Raw genomic sequence first — 13,644 nt, 5'->3', positions numbered from 1 at the left:
GCCAGGTTTCTCTACGGGTCACCCAGCAGGTTAGCCACAGATCCAGAGAAGAAACATGAGCCTCTAGGCTCCTTGTCCTGTTCTCTTTCCACATAGAGTGGATTCTAGGAGATCTGTTTTACAGAATTTCCTTTCCACTCTGTAGTCATATTATGGGTTTCTTATGCAAAGTCTTTACCAGTCCAGTGCTCCCCAGTGCTGTCCCCTCCAGCCCTGGCTGTTGCAAGGCCACACATCTGCATAGGGGTGAGCCAGGAGCACTCTGCTCCACAGAACACATGTTCTTTTACATTAAGCCCCTTTTCTTTGTCCCGAGGTTAATTCCTCTTTTCCTTGCCTCAATTTCTTTTTTATTGTCATCCACTCACGTGTAGTAGTTTGTATACCAACACTTACATACGTCACCTTTAAATTAGAGAGACACAAAATAGAGCTAAATGCAACCCATAGTACCTAAACAATAATCGAAGATTGTGTAACATTTCTTATGTTCTCCCTTCGTGATCATGTGATGGGTGGAAAACTGTGAAGTCATATCAGTATCAAATCTCTCCTGGAGATGAGGCTAGTGACTTGCCCAAGAACAGTAGGCAGAGCTGGGAATGAAATGGTCCCCACAGAGTCACTGATTTTTCTTCTTTCTATTATGTCACGATACCAACCTGCCCAAATCGCCTTTTACGTCCTCTCTTCATTCTTGTCCCACCCCTGATGGAGATACTAATGGGCAACAAGTGGACATGACAGAAGCACAGACAGGATATGGAGAGGGAAGGATGAGGCCTGAACAACTTAGCCTGAACGGTTCAACACATTAGCCACAAGCCATATGTGGATATTTTAATGAAAATGAAATGAAATCAAAAAGTTCATTCTTCAGTTGCACTAGCCAGCTTTCAAATGCTGAATAGCCACAAGTGGCTAGTGGCTACCCTATTGGGCAACTTACGGAGCATTTCTCTCATCACAGAAACTATCGGACAGCTTTGCCAGACCCCAGGCCATTAGGACTAATAATAATAACTACCATTTATTGAGCCCCAATAGTATACCAGACACAATTGTTGGTGTTTTATGCCTATTATTTTATTAATCTTCATAAAATTGATGAAGTATTATTATTTGCATCTGACAGAGGAAAGAACTGGTATTAAGAATTCTTAATACTTTGCCCTTCATGTTGAGTAGCAAATGGCAGAAATATGACCATGGACCAGTTATGGCAAACTGTAATATCAACTCTAGTTTCCTGTGAGGAGCCTTAAAGACTGATGATATAGCTAACATTTATTGAGCATGTGCCAGGCATTGTTCTCATAGGTGACATACATAAAAGGCAGGGACCAACCTGTGGTTTACCATTCCAATCCTTGTTCACGAAGTCAACTGCTCTTTCTAGACGAGCTCTCTCTCTCTTGGAGCCAGCTGTCAGATGCCTCTGCTCAGAAGGATCAGCTCCATTTCACCTTGCTGTTGGCCAGCAAGGTCTGTTGCTTTCTCTGCCAAGCTGTCACCACTAGAAGTCATCACAAAAGTCATGCTTGAGCAGATCTTGAAGGGAGTCCTTTGGCCTACTCCTTGGAATTGTCCCACTTCAGCTCACTACAGAGCAACTTTAAGAGCATGCTGTTGACATTCCTTTTTTGACATTTGGTTGGCCCAGTAGAGATCCCATCAGTCCCGGTGAGCTGGCTGCATTCCGGGCATGTTAGTGAATCTGTCTTATCCTTTAACATGATGCAGGCGGGTCTGGTAGATGACCCTCATGAGCTGGCTCAAGAAGTTGGCTGTGATATTTGTGGCACTGATCTGTAGATTTTTTAGTCTGGTCTAGACCAGTCCATGCCATATGGATACCATACTCCACCTGTCACCCTCATTATGATAGACTGAATTTTTTTGGCTTTATTTTTCTATTGCTCTGATACTTTTAGAGCATTACCGCTATCTGAGAAGCAAAATTCAATGGAGGTTTTCTCTTTTATTTCAGTGGTGAAATCCTTTTGACTACCAATAAAATTTCATTGGATGGGCTAGCATTTAATCTTGGTCAAAGTTTTGACTTTCACACCCTAAGCAGTATTATGACTCTGCAATATGGTCCAAAATCCTCTGAAGACTGTTACAAGTAGGGTAGCTTGGCAGTCTCCATACGGTTCATAAATGGCTTTCAGAGAGAGTGGCTGGTGAGTTGTCAAGCCGGAAATACCTCCTTTTTTTTTTTTGAAACTTAGGTTTCTTTTTTTTTTTTTTTTCAACGTTTTTATTTATTTTTGGGACAGAGAGAGACAGAGCATGAAAGGGGGAGGGGCAGAGAGGGAGGGAGACACAGAATCGGAAACAGGCTCCAGGCTCCGAGCCATCAGCCCAGAGCCTGACGCGGGGCTCGAACTCACGGACGGCGAGATCGTGACCTGGCTGAAGTCGGACGCTTAACCAACTGCGCCACCGAGGCGCCCCGAAACTTAGGTTTCTTGATGTACTCTGGAACAATAGTCAACCCAATCTCAAATTATTAGTGGTGTAGACTGGCTGTAGGGAGTATCTTCAAATACGTGGCAGAATCTTTATGGATTCTCCATTGACTTTCTGTAGTCACGTTAATAGGAGGCCACATGTAAGTCAAAACTCACATTATCAAAGACTTTTATAAAATTGGTGGAGTTGGTCTACTTCCTCCACATGAGGTACCACAAACACCACAGGAAAGTCACTCCCACCTCACCACTATAGCCCAAACACACAGCTGTCTCTCAAGGGTACAACTGACCTTCTTGTGCAATTATTGCTTTGCTAGGATACACACATGAATTTTGCTACAATAGAAAAGTGTGGGAAGTTCGCAAGGGTGGTCTTATTTTCATACTTTTTTTTTCTTGTAGAAAAAGATGATGAACTTGAAATCCTGCCGTGTGTCCTTGGCACTCCACATAATAAAGAAAGGTAAATACAGCTATCTAAGTAGCTTCTTACATTTCAACTTGAAAATTTCCTCAGGTGCGGGCCCGTGACTATAATTCATGATTCTAGTTCCAGCTTCCTAGTTGGAACAAATTCATATTTTTAACCTAAACTGGCATGGATACTCCAAGAGGTAGTACATTCCCTCTCGTGGAGAGACTCAAGTACAAGGTGATTGGCTATTTAGAGGGAGTATTGTGAAGGGGATTTAAAAACTGGTTGGGTGGCCAGACTAAATTACCCAATCAAAACCTGACAGGCTATGATTTAGCACGTTCTCTAGTCAGCAAATCTCTATATCCATAATGTTCTACTCTTTAAACACATCACACTTTTTTCTCCTCAGGGTCTTTGTCCACACTGTATTTTTTCCTGGAATATCAACACATGGCCAGCGGAAGTGTGCTGAACAATTTCTTATTTGAATGCTGATTTAAATGTTTTCTTCTTTAAAAAATCATTACTTATCCCTCTGTCCATGTAGGCATGCCATGTTATTCTCCATCTCTAAGTCCATTTAAATTCCGTGCCCCCCCCCCCCCGAAAGTACACAGCTGTGGGTATATCTACAATTGTGGGTTGACTGCCAGTAGACTATAAGGAGGGATCCATGTCTGTTTTATTCATTAATATATATCTGTGCTTAGTATACAACAGGAATTTAAACAATCGTTGAATGTCTAACTGAATGAACAAATACTAAAATCAGATTAAAATTATTTATAGAATCTAAGCTGCAGGATTTTCAAGCTGGCAGACATGTTTAGAGACACTCTACTCCATTGTTTATTAGTGAAATATAAATACCCTCAGTTTCTTCTTTTCCTTACCCTATAAGATTGGTTGAGCTATGTCAATTTCTAAGCACTATACAGCTATTTCTTATTAGGTTCCACACTGGGACTTGTGTGCTGTACCAGCAGAAATCCCAGCAAAAGAAAAAAAAAAAGTGTGGTGTTTTGTTTTGTTTGTTTGTTAAACAATATCCAGGGATTGGATAATACTGATAGTCTATCAGTTCCTTTCCGGTTCATTTGGAACAAGCTATCATCCTTCAGACTCCACATTTCTCCAGCACGTCTGACCGGAGTGGGTGGATTCTTGAAGACCAGAGGAAGGGTCCTGTGGGTGGACAATGATCTTACTGGTCTGACTCATGGTCACCATGGTGACCTCTCCAGGTGGGGGCTGGTCACATTGAATATGATAGGACCAAAGTAGAAGGCACCAATGACCAGATGCATCAGGAACAAAGAAGGAGGAAAGTGGGGTCCTGAAAATAGAAATCACATCAAAAAATAGATGATGAGTTGATAATGCCTTAAGGCCTTTGTTCAGGAACACTCTGGCACTATAAAGGGAAAAATGACAGCACCATATTCCTCTGTGAAGCATGAGTTGGTTTTTCTTCAAGAGTTCTTCCCAAAGAAGGCCTTGTGGGTTGTGGCTAACTCCGTTTTCCATTTTTATCTAGATTTGTTCTTTAACGCAAATGTTATTCTTTTTCCAAGGATTGCTGTATCATCACATTAACGATAAGATAAACAAACTTGACAAAAATTCACTGGAAACAATAAGTGTGGTAATTGCATATTCTTGTCCTAGGTATTCCTTTTTTGTTCTCAATTAAAAGCAGCCCCAGCAGTTGTGCATGCTGTATCATTTGTTCACCTTAAATAAATACTTTTGAATCTAAAAATATAGCAGAAATAAAACTTTCTGAAAAAAATAAAAAAACTGAAACTTAGAATCACATCAAAACTAAGAAATGGATTTACAGGGGATCAGGATGGTTTTCAAGAGGCTGAGGTTTCCTGACAAGCCAACTCCCACAAGGACCATAGATCTAGAGAGTCTAAGGGTTTGTACAAAAACAGCCTCAGACCTCTGAATGGTATAGATGCCCGTCAGATATTTGCGATTTGCTTAGACTTAACAAAATGATGAGTTAACTATACTTATTGGCAGATATTTCATGAAAGAACAGGAGTTCATGTAGCACTTGGGTCAGCTCAAGACTTACCTAGTAAATCATTTTAATTCACTCTGCTTAAATTAAACATGTGATTCCTAACAGTGACTCACAGTGAAAAAAGCCTGAGAGCCCTACTGGACGGAGTTGGTGTGCAAGAATGAGTCTGCCGCTTTTAGGGGCATGACCTCAGCCACATGTTTCTGTCTACAGGTAACTGAGAGATATGACCAGGGAGACTTTAGGAAGAAGCAAAGTGAGCTGAACACTGTAACTTTCACAGCTGATCCACGAAGTAGCCCAGTTTTACACCCCTCAGGACATGGTAACCTGTCTCTTCCCACCTGACCTACAGGCTATTCAGCAGCAGGCTTCTAACATGAAGAACGAAAGATCTGACACAGCTTCCTTTTCTGTGCTCACATTTCCCCCACGCCACACTGCAACCAGCACATCAGAACAGATACACTCATAATAAGACCAAAAAGCAAGGACAGTGCTGGCAATTTTATACCTGGGCCAAGTGCTAGAATTGGCTGTGGGGAGGAGGTGCAGGGAGGAGAAGGAATGCTCTACCCTCAACCCTTTTCAAAAACAAAGGTGGGGCTACTTTTAACTTAACCAGAGTCCTGCTGGGGGACTCTAGCTTGAGGTTCCCCCCCCCCCCGCCCAGATCCTTTGGAGGCAGGGTCTTCAGATGAGTTCAACAAGAGGTATTTAGATCCAGACATGTGTATGGAGCCGGCAGAAGTGAGGGGGTGGGACCCTCGCTACCAGCCCCATGTTAGTGGATGGAAACCCTATGGCTCTTTTGAATGTTACTAAATTAGCCATCTAATACTAATACATCTAATATAGCATCTCTACCCTTTTAATAAGCCTAATTTTTTTTTTTTAATCTCACATGGTTTTTCTGTGAGCCAGGAATGCAGGGATGGCCTAACTGTGTGGTTTTGGTTGAGGGTCTCCCATGCTGCCAAGATGTTGGCCAAAGCTGCAGTCATCTGAAGGCTTGCTTGGGGTTAGAGAATCTACTTCATCCAAGATGATGCTCTCACATGACTGGCAAGTTGAGTGCTGGCTGATGGCAGAAGGCCTGTTCCTTGATATGTGGACCCCTTCTACAGCTGCTTGAGTATTCTCATGACATAGTGGCCAGCTTTCCCCACAGTGAGTGATATAAGAGAGAGCAAAGTAGAAGTCACAATGTGCTTTATATGCTAGCCTTGGAAGTCACACACTGTCATTTTGTAATATTCACTTGGGTTACACAAGTCAGCCCTGCTTAATATGGGAGGGGCCTACACCAGGACATAAATAGCAGGAGGCAAGGTTTGGGGGCCATCTTGGCAGCTGGCTGCCACAGCTGCCTATTGGCCCTACCACTGCCCGTGGGAATTGGCCCACCCATTGACTGAGCTTCTCCCAAGAGCAGTACAAATCTGATGCCATGGGAATGCCCAAGTGTCCTTTTAGAGAAGGCTTGGCAGCTCCTGACCTCCTGCCTGCCTCAGGTGGTGGCTCAGTGCCACACCCTTGCCACCACACTTCTGCTTGGGTAGCAGCACACATGTGGTGAGTGCTAAGGAGTCACCAAGGCACCAATCAGCCACGCACACACCGTGGCTTAGAATGCAACTTTAAAGCAAGACCTACCCCCAGAGAACCTTCCAGCTGGAGTATTGCTCCAAAATGGGCATCTGGTGGCCCCCAAAAGTTCACAAGCCTATTTAAGTGTCTGAATTATACCTGTGAGGCTGTGAGGAGAATGTGCCCTCACTGGATTTCTGCTCCTTTCCTGGAGGGGAAATAAGCCTTGCTGACTCCGGTGGGAGTACAGAAGCTGATTGTTAGCAGTTGCTGGGTTCACGTTTGGTGGATGTCTGTGGAAACCCAGTGAACTTCCACTAGCTGCAAGGCAATCTTACCTAACTTCAATGGCAAAATGGAAAATTTTAAATGTACTGAAGAGATAGTACATGATAGGCATTTTATATACGTTATCTCCTTTCATCTTCACAGAAACCCGGTGAGGTAAGAATCAGACCACCATTTTTATAGAGGAGCAAACAAGCTCAGGGACCTTGAATGACCTGCCCAATTTCCCGGCTAGCCAATGAGGGATCCAGGATTCCAACCTTCCAACCTGGGTGTGTCTGACTCCAAAACTCACATGATTTGTTCTCCCAGAACTCTCCCAAGGAAGAGGGGGCATAAACCAAGGGGAAACCATATCCAGGGAGAGGAAGGAGGACCTAACACAGCCACAGCCCAGCCTCAAGGGTGGGAGGAGGCACTGGGGCTGAGGGCAGCAGAGAGACCTGGGATGCTCTGTGAGGAGTGGCCAGTCTGAAGACGTTCCCTTGGCTCTCCTCTTGGAACCCTGCTCCAGTCTAGGCAACAATGATGCCCCGTCTGTCTCAGGGGCAGCAAACCCTGCATCTCCCTCCCCCTCCGAGGAGAGTCAGGTTGTTAATAATGATAGTTACTGTAGCCAGGCCTCCTGCTAAGTTAAGTACCACTTTTAAAAAATCCTCACAACATTCCTATGAGGTAAGTATTATTGCCGCATTTTATAGCTGGGGATGTGGAAGATTGGGGAGTTTAGGAACAGCCCCAAGGTCACAGAGCCCCAGGTGTTCATGCTCACGTTTCAACCCAGGCCTCTGACTTCGGGGCCATCAGGAATCTTAACACCGTGTTCTACCAGACAGAGGTTGGGGGTCGGACAACCGCTTGGCGCGTTCATCGCCACGTGAACTGGCAGCGCAGCCCCCAACACCGAAGGGGCAGGTTCCTTGACTCCTCTTGGAAGGAAGCTTGCTGATGGCGCCAGCCGGGCCCAGGCACTCACATGGGACCCTCCTGCTCCGGGGCTCTGACAGTCCCTGTTGGTGAGGACCTGGCCCCGCGGGCAGGTCGTGCCTCCAGGCGCTTGCCTCTGCATTCCGCGGGTCGGATGGCAGCCCCACACTCGGCTGGACAGCGTTTGGGGTGGGCTGGAGCTCCGAAGAAGCCCGGGATGGATGGCTGAGCTGGGAAGGGAAGTGTCCAGGCTTTGGAGAGCGGCGGCACCACGGCGCCTGGGGCTCCGCACCCAGATCACCATTTTCCTCCGAGCAGTCGGGTTGCTCCTTTGGCGGGAGCCGAGGCCCGGGGCGAGGCAGGGGCGGGGGGGGGGGGGAGGGAGGAGAGGGGGCGCCCTGCTCCCGGGCAGCGAGACCCCGGAGCCTTTGTGTATTCGGAACCGGATTCCCCACCTCCCATCCCCGCCTCCCATTCCCGCTTTCTTTTCCCCTAACCCAAGTCCCAGTAGAGTATCCAGCAATTAGCACGCGAGGAGGGGGTGGAAGACGGCGGGCGGGCAGGGGTGGGGGCGGCGGGACCCCTGCTCTCTCCCCCCCAGCCGGGATCAGCCCCGCGTTCCAGCCTGCGCTGCCTTCGTCCGCCACCTACCGGCTGTTTGGGGCCACTGCGAGCCCGCCAGAGCTGTTCCTAGGCAGATCTTGATCTCCGTGGACAATAGACAATGGAATTTTTTTTTTTTTGAACAATGATTTATTTTGGGGGGTGGGGATAAGGAGGAAGGAGGGAGGGAGGAAGCAGCAGTGTGTTTGTCATCGCTTTAGAAAAAAATCTCTGTTCTATCATTGTTTCTGCATATCCATTATATTGAGGACAAAAGAATCCCGTTCTGGAACAACAAAGCCAAGGGAAATGTTTTCTGTGGCTGACATTTAATTGTGTGCACAAGGTGCTACATTATCATGGGGAGAGATTGTCGAAAGGAATAGGGCACAGCTTCAGTTCAAAAGGCTGACTTTTCTGCTTTAAGGTGTGGGCTTTCTTACATGAGTCCCATTTTATACTGCCTCATATATCTCCACTCATGTTATACACGACACACAATTCTATGTTTCTGTATGGTTTTCCAACCCATCACAAGGATTCCTCACGGGTTATTTTCACACCACCTCCCAGTTCTATTCTTTCATAGCTAACAGGGACAATTATGCTTTGCTTCACAACCTCTCTACACGTTCCTTACCAAAAAGATCCTCATTTTTAGGAGCTATTAGGAACGTTGGGGAACACTTCATCCCATATCTGGTTTTACAGATGAAAGAGGCAGAATGCTTGACCAAAGTCAGACAATTAAATAGAGATGGAGGCAGGGCCAGAACCCTTGTGTCCTGAACCCTGGTTTCTAGTATGATCTGCTGTTTGATGTCCTGATTCCCAACACCCCCTGATTTGCTTACCCTCATGGTCTCCTCTGGGGCTGGAGAAGCCCACACACAGTGATCTGTGTTGCACAAAGATGGGTGATAAATCGGGGTGGTAGTGGGGGGTCAGAAGTGTAAGCACCCATGGTGGGAGTCCCTTTCACTCTCCCCCTCTTCATCCCTGTCCCTCTGGACAATGAAGCAGGGGGCAATGTGGATATCATTTTCATTTATTTATTTCATTATTTTGCCATAAGTTAATATGTAAAACCTATCACCATTATCCAAAACTCCCCAGATAATGCTTTTCCTGGGTTGCAGCTCTCGAGCCCCTCTCTGACCCAGGGCTAACCTGGCTACTGGGAACACAAAAAGAAATGTTTTCCATCTTTGAAAACCGCTCAGTGGTCTCTTGGCAAAAGCGGTTTACCCTTGGGAACCTGAATAATACAGATTTCATTCTAAGGTTCATAAAAATCCTTGGGGAGATGCAGACCACTGATCATGCTGAAGAACAGAGACATTTTTCTCCTGCCACCTTCTAAAACATGCTACACCAGACGGCGTTCCCCTTTAAACTCTAAACTGTGTCACACTAACTGAGAGAAGAATCAAGTCTTAGATGAGAAGCTCAGTAAACATCTTTGCACATCCAAAATAAGTCAGCCCGTCAGAGAAGTCTGCTTATTTTAAAGGTTGTTCAGTCTGTTTAAAGCAAATAGACCAATCTCACAGTCTGCAGACAAGGAGACAACAAGCAGAGGAAGTTTCAAAACAAAAGGCCAGAACATTCCCTAAGTCTCTTTAAACTGTCTTCTAAAAGCATAGAGAAGAAAACACATTTGGGTCACAGGCAATTCTTAGCCCTCTCTCCCGGGTTTTATCACTTTAAGAACTTGGGTTTATACAGGGGCCACGTGAAATGTTAACAGGGAGCTTAGATTTCCAAATCCCCTAGTTTTCATTTGTTTGTTCCTTTTTTCCCTACCCTCAGTGATTCATCCTGTCTCTACAAAAAGACCCGCGGTTCCATGATATTTTAATATGACAACCACACGCTTACAAACACCCTGCCTTGAGGATTTTGTGAGAATCAAATGTGATCAAATGAGGTGATGTAGGTGAAAGTGCTTTTAAAAGCCTAAGGTACTCTTCAGATGTGAAGTGTTATTCCCATATAGCTGAGGTTTTGAAAGTATTGAATCATTCACGGGAGCAGTGGCGCAACTACCCTGTGAGGTTGTGATTCGGCCCATTTTTCGGAACTTGCGGTTACACGTCTAGGGTGAAGCTGAATGTGAATTTTAGAACATCCAAATCTCATTTTTGAGAACACCCTCACATCATGTTGGAATCTGGTAAGTGCTAGAACACTGGTGAGTCATTGCTTCCCCAATGTCCTTATTTGGTAGCATGCAAAGAAAAATGATCATTTTCAGATTTAGATTTTCTCAAAGCATGGTGTGAGAAGCTATTTTTGCTTTTGCTCCAGTCACCATTCTGTGTAGTAGAAAGTGCATTTAGAGTTGTAAAAACTGTTTTTCCATTTGCAGCCTAGATTTAAATATGGAACACGGCGACGCAACCCAAGTACTCCCTCAGTTGGATACAGGAGTCACCAGGATTCAATGCAGTGCTTCTGGCATATGGCCCTCATTTCTATACATGTGAGGGCTCCACATCGCTAACTTCACAAGACTGTTTTCATATCATCTATTTATGTAGCATCTCTCGTTAGGACACCTCAAGTGATTTGCAGATGTTCTAGAACTCATTCTCTTAACGTCTGCATTGGAGAGAGATGGGACAATTGAAATGACACTCAATTTGTGGAAAGTGAAACCTGTACCAGTCATCTGGCTTCTAGATGACAGACCCATGAAGTGCATAGCCCTGGACTGAAGAAATGACTGATACTACCCAAAATGAGCAAATCTTGAAACCCCAATTTCCCCAATAGTTGTTGTCCTATCTTACTAAAACCAAGCCTGCTATCAGGTTTCTCCTGAGGTCAAAGTCAAAATTTACTTCAACTCATGAGATCAGCTGTTGGACCCATTAGTTGCTTAACCCCAGGCCCTACACAACCTGCCTCTTGGACCCAAGTCATGACTAACTTCCTGTGACTAGGCCTTCAAGTGTTACTGTTGATCATGTCCCTTCTAGGATAACCAGTCCAGACTGGCCAGCTGCAAGACTTATTTCAAGCCGGTTTCAGTTAAACCACATTCTGGTGTCTATTTCCTTTCTCTTTTAAAAGGAAACCTTCTGTGGCTCCTTGGGGCCAGGTTGGTGGCCCTAACTTCTTGGAAGCTTCTGTTTATGAGCTTTGTGGGGCAGGTAGATGAACATCAGCTGGTTCTCCTTGTGCCTCCTTCTCTGTCCTGGCTGCTCTCTCATGTTCCAGAGCTTGTGGTGCACCAGAATCTGACACCAAATTCTGATGAAACCTGGGACAGGGTATTGCTACCATAACCGCCCTACGAGCAGATGGCTGGAAGTAGGACATAAAGATGATGCTGGCAAGTGTTGCACCTTAGGGTACTTGGGTGTGCTCCCATGCCTAAAGCCACCTGCCTTACGTCCATTCCCCACTGAGGCTTGGTCAGTGGGGCCTCCTCGGAGGAGGAGCTGGGCATGTGGCTGCTCACTCTTCCTCTGTTCCCCTCCAGCTCAACCATCTGTACTACGGACTTCTGTCCCTGTAAATTCTTGCAATGTAGGAAATGCCCAGTGGAAATGCAAAAATAATCATGTCATCTTTCACACATTTATGGTATTTTGGCAATGTTTCTAATAGCTGCTAAGGGATAAGAGTTTATCTTTCTATCTTACATCTCATAAATCTTTTTTTTTTCCATCACTAGCGTAAATTGTGCTTAGTCCAATAACAAGGTTAAAATTATAGTGCTTTTCATCATTACAGAGATGCTCTTGCCTGTGATGGGGACAATGGCTACATCTAAAGCTTAGCAAATTTATTTTTTTCCTTTTGCCTGCATCAAGATGTCATCTGGAAGAGAAGATTTTCACTTAGCTGTGCACAGGCTTTGTTCAAGGCCTCTGTGCATGTAAACACTTATGGGAGAGGCTTGTAACCTGTGAGTCAGTTATTGTGTGCCTCTGTTCTTCCCCTGAGTGTCTTTTTCAGATTAAAAAAAAAAAATGGGAGAGTCATCTGAGGTACCTGGCAGTGTTGAGGAACCCAGGCTATCAATATAAATAAGGTATTTAACCTTTCTGAGCCTCAGTCTCCTCATCTGGGGATAATAATAGGGCCTCCTAAGAATTATGAGAATTTAAAGCAACAGAATGCATAAAGAGCTTAGTATGGTGCCTGGCACATAATAAGCACTCAGTAAGTACTTGCCAGCATCATCATCATGACCGTTTCTATCCCACTGTTTCCACGTGACAGGCTTCTGCCCTGGCAAGACCCTGGAGTTGCCAGAAGAATCCATGTAACATTGCCATTTTGTACCTCTGGCTATGGTGTTACGACTCTCCATATCAGCCTCTGCTTCCCCAGGCAGGGAACATTCCCCGGGCAGAGCTGGCAACAAGCTGGTGGGAACTTGAATCCCAGGCAGGAACAAGGTCCTCAGATAGCCTCTCCTTTCTACTACTGACTGCTGTTCATCCCCATGTAGGTATCATGCCACTCACCCCGTCCACCTGCCACACCACATAGGGGTCTGTCACAGGGACAATCTGAGGGAGATGGTTTTTCTACCCTCTGCCAAGCACTTTGGCTCCATAGATTCTTTCCTTCTGCCCACACATCTCCAGAAGGCCCAGACCCAGATGTGCAAGTCACCGCCATTTTCTGGCTGTGATTAACAAGCTTCTTTCTAGCTTTTCTGCATATCTGAACTGAGGTTTCATCTTGTCCCCTTTTCCGGAAGTACATCCTCTTCAGTCACTTTCTGCAGTTTTCTGTGGTTCACCTTGAGGCCAGCTTCTGTTGCCAAATGTGTAGGAGATACCTCCAGCCCATCTCCAGCCCAACTCCATTGAGTTTTTGTCTGAGGTTTAGGTTAAATGTTTTTTGCATCTCCCTGAATAAGACACAGTCCGTACCACCAGGCTATCCTTAACTGAGGCACTAGCACTTCTTTCCGGAATACAAGGCCAATGCCATACCAACCACTCTTTCATTTGATCTCATTTCTCCAAGTTCCTTATTTTCAAACTTCGCCAGACATGAATTCATTGTAGAAGCGGAAGAACCTTTTGGAGGATGTCTGAGTTGGAGCAAAGGTCTCTCATCAGAGCGTCAGGGTCTGCTTTCTCTTCTCTTTCTGAGTAATTAAGCAAGCCCAAGGATAGCTTGCATTTTCCTCTCTTAGGAAGAAAACCCAGTGTGGAAACTGTAGTTCAGATTTGGTTTTTGGAAATGATGGATTATATATGGACCATTTGCTCCTAATCACAATCCTCCTATTATCTATCTACCTATCATCTATCTATCATCTATCTATTATC

This window comes from Lynx canadensis, chromosome B1, assembly GCF_007474595.2.
Source record: "Lynx canadensis isolate LIC74 chromosome B1, mLynCan4.pri.v2, whole genome shotgun sequence".
Lineage (NCBI taxonomy): Eukaryota > Metazoa > Chordata > Mammalia > Carnivora > Felidae > Lynx > Lynx canadensis.
Note: the sequence above shows the minus strand (reverse complement) of the source record.